Source organism: Gorilla gorilla, chromosome 15 (assembly GCF_029281585.2).
Source record: "Gorilla gorilla gorilla isolate KB3781 chromosome 15, NHGRI_mGorGor1-v2.1_pri, whole genome shotgun sequence".
NCBI lineage: Eukaryota > Metazoa > Chordata > Mammalia > Primates > Hominidae > Gorilla > Gorilla gorilla.
This window is the reverse complement of record NC_073239.2, coordinates 72,780,780-72,785,760: the sequence shown is the minus strand read 5'-3', so window position 1 is coordinate 72,785,760 and position 4,981 is coordinate 72,780,780. Positions and strand designations below refer to the sequence as shown.

At 37.0% G+C, this 4,981-nt stretch overlaps 1 long non-coding RNA gene across 2 annotated transcripts; it reads left to right on the top strand.

The window, feature by feature from the left end:
* Positions 1-1,010: 1,010 nt before the first annotated feature.
* Positions 1,011-3,008, top strand: LOC129526631 (uncharacterized). Of its 2 annotated transcripts, XR_008671317.2 has the most exons (3): positions 1,011-1,345; positions 1,500-1,660; positions 2,333-3,008. It is a non-coding gene; the product is annotated as an uncharacterized lncRNA (long non-coding RNA). The 2 variants fall into 2 exon arrangements; XR_010130880.1 differs by having other exon boundaries at positions 1,500-3,008.
* The last annotated feature ends 1,973 nt before the right edge of the window (positions 3,009-4,981 follow it).

Sequence of the window (4,981 nt, the reverse complement as noted above, 5' to 3'; positions counted from 1 at the left end):
ATGTAATTGAGACTACTGAAGAAACAGTTTAACATGTAAGGTGTGTAAAGAAAGTGAAATGCGTTTTTGATAAAAGATTATTGGAAGTCATGGGAATGTGAATATTTCGCCTAGATTAAAAGGTGAAAGGATTGCTTTAAGTTAGACAGGATAAAGCTGAAGGTTTAAGAAAGTTGTAGAAAGGTTGTAAAAATTGTGTTTTTGTTTTTCATTTTTTGTTTTTTTGAGACAGAGTCTTGCTCTGTCATCCAGGCTGGAGTGCAATGGTGCAATCTCAACTAACTGCAACCTCTGCCTCCCAGGTTCAAGCAATTCTCCTGCCTCAGCCTCCTGAGCAGCTGGAATTACAGGCTTGTGCCACCATGCCCAGCTAATTTTTGTATTTTTAGTAGAGAGGGGGTTTCACCATGTTGGCCAGGCTGGTCTCAAATTCTTGACCTCAAGTGATCCGCCCATCTGGGCCTCCCAAAGTGCTGTGATTACAGGTGTGAGCCACTATGCCTGACCTAAAAAATGTATCCCATTAAAAAATTCTGTGTGTGAACATATTGGCTAAAGTTAAAGGGGTATTAAGTTTTTCTGTAAACATTGTAATAAAAGCACAGCAGGATTTTCTTAGAGCAAAAACCTTATAATCTACTATTGAACAAAAATTGTAAAAGGTTGTAAAATGTTTATGAGACTCTTACCTTATGGTCAAACTAGTTGAGATTAAATACATTTGTCTATAAGGTTTTATTAAGAATTGGGTTTAGTATTAATAGTACACTAAATTTGGTTTATATGGTACAAAATCATACAGGAAGCATTGTCAAATATGAAATGCTGTTTGGCTTTCTTTGGGATATATTTGTGTAAATATGTTATTGGTATGTGTTTCAAAATTATTTTAAAAATCCTATAATTCTGACATGGCTTAGTATATGTTAATAATTATAATTGTTACATAAAATCATTGTATGCTACAGAGGTAACTAAATTTGTCAATAGTGTTTTTGACTGTGGCTGTCCTAAGATGTTTGGTCATCCACAAACAATTGTTGTCTTGTTTTGGTCCTCTTTAGAAGGTGGTTTATAATCAGCTATAGAACTCTAACAGATGTCCCTAAATGCAGGTTTCCAATAACTTTGGAGATTGTGACATAAGAATAAAGGAAAAAAACTTTCAGGACTCTCATGGAGAGGTGAAATGTTCATAATATCAAACAGAACAGGAGTTAACTGAGTTGACTGAACCAATAGAAAACTGAAGTAATCTTTTTAACTTTTTGCTTAAAATGTTGCTGATCCTTTGTTTTCCAGAGTCAAGAAAACTGTTCTTTTAAGCTATTTACAGCATTTAACAGTTGAGTAAAGTATACTCCTTTTAATAAAAGTTGGTACATATTCCTCTCTACCTCGTTTCTCCAGAATTTGGAAACTATTTGTAAGTATTCTTAATTTATGGCAACATAGTTGTTTGCATAAGTACAATAAGAATCTGTTTTCTTTTGCAACAGGACACAATTGGAGAAACTGGTTATTTTACCAAGGCTTTGGCTGTAATGGCATGCTTTCCTTTAAGGAATCAAATTTAACTTGCAGAGCCAATAAAAGCCTTTCGGGAAACTGGCCTCATACCTTGCCTACAACAGTCCCTCTACAAGGTTTCTGACCTGTGGTTAAGTAAAGAATATCACTTTATGACCGGCCTAGAACCCCCAAGTTATCTTGAAACCTCAAGAGGAGAGGAATTTACTCAACTCATAGGTATTTGAGGGTACAAACCTCTGGCAGGGCTCAGCTCTAAAAAAGTCTTATCTGAGATTCCTTCTATGGGACAGAGTTCCATCAAAGCCAATTGAAAAGCCTATGTAAAAAATAATTATCCTTGCTGCACTGTATACAAAAGTTAGGCCAGGTATAATAAAGCAAAGCAGTCCTACCATGATTTGTCTTTAATAAAAATGGGAAACTGGAGAGAGTAACTGTTTCAAGAACTATGGTACACTTGTTAAGTCTCATTGGTTGTTTCTGCAATTTAGGCTAACCCTGCTTATTCTTGTGAACCAACAAGTGATCTCTGGCTTCTACTCAGAAAAACAAGAGGGATGGGTAATGTAAAAACCTGAATCAGTATTCTAAATCTGAGCACATATTGCAATCAGCTAGCAACCCCATATCAGCTTCCTTCCAACAGTTGCCCAGTTCATGGAAAGCCTAATTTAGTTGAGATAATTTTATTTATTTTACTTTACTGTTGTGGAATATATTGCTATTGTACTCTTTGTGTAAGAATGCAGGATAAGCTTACTGAATGTTTTCTTAAACTGAATACTTTTTAATCTTCCAGATATCACCTTTTGTCAGAACTCGAGAGTTATGAATGACCTTTGCCATACCAACACTTTCTGACTGAGCTCCTCTCTACCCTGAATACAAGAGAACCTCATAGTTAGGCAGGAATATCATTGTACCTATTCAGCCTGAAGAAGTTACAGAAGATGGATATTCTTCCCTCTGCAACCCTTAGGATTAAGGTTCCTCTTATAAAAGGGTGTGGGGAATTGTCAGAGGTATTTGAACTAGAGCAACTCCATCTTGAATAGGCGCTTGGTAAAATGAGGCTGAGACTTACTTGGCTGCATTCTCAGATGGTTGAGGCATTCTAAATCACCGGGTGAGACAGGGTGTCAGCACAAGATACAAGTCATAAAGACCTTGCTGATAAAACAAGTTGCAGTAAAAAAGCCAGCCAAAACCCACCCAAACCAAGATGACGAGACTGACCTCTGGTTGTCCTAATGACTATACTCCCACCAGCTCCATGACAGTTTACAAATGTCATAGCAACATGAGGAAGTTACCCTATATGTTCTAAAAATTGGACCCATGAATAATCCATGTGTTTTTAAGCATATAATCAAGAAATAACCCTAAAAATGGGCAAACAGCAGTCCTCAGGGCTTGTCTATGGAGTAGCCATTCTTTTATTCTTCTACTTTCTTAATAAACTTGCTTTCACTTTACTCTGTGGACTTGCCTTGAATTCTTTCTTGCACAAGATCCAAGAACCCTCTTGGAGTCTGAATTAGGACTCCTTTCCTGTAACAAAGCTATTACTTATAAGTGGCATTTGAAGTGCAGGGCAGTCTTGTGGGGTGGATCCCTCAACCTGCTACTCCAGATAGATAGATAGTGCCAGGTTTGAACTGAATTAGATGACACCCAGCTGGTGTCTGCTGAATTGGTTGGTGTTTGTGGAAAAATCTCACACATGTCGTATCAAAAGTATTGTATTGAGTGGTGTGTGACAGTAGGACATTTTGGTTTTTCCTATCTTTTACAAGTACCTAGTGGGGTTTCTATAAATATTGGCTAAATTAGTTATAGTTAACGCCTACATAGTCCTTATTATATATCAGGCTCTATTTAAGAGCTTTATGTATATTAGCTCATTTAATCCACAGACCAATCCTATGAGGTGAGAACTAATATTATTCCAATTTTATGGATGAGGAAATTACATGAAGAAGACATGCCCAAGATCATACAGCTATTAAGTAATGGAGGTAAAATTCACATCCAAAATTCTGAATTAGAGTCCATGACATTAGCCATGATGGATGGATGGATGGATTTTGGTTCTCCTTGGCAACTTACTTCATAATTTTTCTATGAAACCACATTACAACTGAGTGTTTTGTGCCACAGGTATCTCATAAATACATAGAACTCCACAATCAGTCTCTCTTCTAATGCAGAAACAGCTCTTTGGAAGGCAAAGTTTCCTCCCATGTGAAATGAATTTAATTTTCCAGGTATCAGTAAGCAACTGATTTTTTTCTTACTCTATAAGAATCCCTTGATTTTAAAAGAGTAGCATTTTATTGCCAGAGAAGAATGACTTTTTTATGATGTAACCATGTCATTAGCCAAGCATGAGGGGCAGTTTCAACCCTCATTTTAAAAATAGTATTGCCCTAATAGTAGTACCTTAACAAGAGCAGGCTCAGTCTGGGGCAGCCTATTCTGTTTCTTGCTATTCTTTAACTTTCCCTTCTTTCCCACTTCCTTCCTTTCTTCCTCCCTTTCTTCCTTCTGGAGGTAATACCCTCTGAAGGAACATCAAATTAGAGTTCAGATAATGTGGCTATTTTTTATGAGGAACCAATTACATTCAGTACAAACGCCTTTTACTTTGACAAAGTTCTTTGTATTTTAAAGTACTGCTTTCCTGTATATTATCTCACTTGATTCTAGAAAAAAAAAATCCCCTTAAATAAAACAAAATACATCATTATTTTGCTGATTAGAAGACTAGAGTTGCCATTCTATACCTTTCACCAAATTATAATACCAATTTGTTTAGAGATAGAATTATTTATTTGATTCATTCAACAAATATTTATTCAGAATGTACTGTGTGCTGAACACTGTTCTAGGTGCTTGGGATATACCAGTGGACAAACAAAGATTTCTGAGGCTGAGGAGCTTAATTCCAGAAGGAGAGATGCAAAATAAACATAATATAGTATATAGTATGAAGTATATAGTTAGAAAATGATAGAGGACATGGAAAAGCCCAGAGAAAGTGGGACAGGATGTGCAGTGATGAACATGTTGCAGGGACAAACGGGTGGTCAGGAAAGACCTCACTGAGATGGTGGCTTTTGATAAAGACTGGAAGAGAAGGAGGAAGCAATGAGAGCCAAGCTGTTACCTGAGGAAGACAGTTCCAGGCAGAAGAGCAGCTTGGATCAGAACCCTACCTTCCAGACACCTGGTACAAAGCCTTTGGCACCTCACCCAATGAACCTGATATGGGGAGGGGCAATGGAACAAATGGGCTTTTTACATAAAGTCTACTAGGAAAACATAACCCAGGGCTCCTAGCTGTAATAAAGCAAACACACTCTATGGAAATGCCTATGATTCACTAGTAAATGTTTAACAATCAGCATTCCAGAGAGACCTGTAATGTATGTCAATTTGGGTGGTG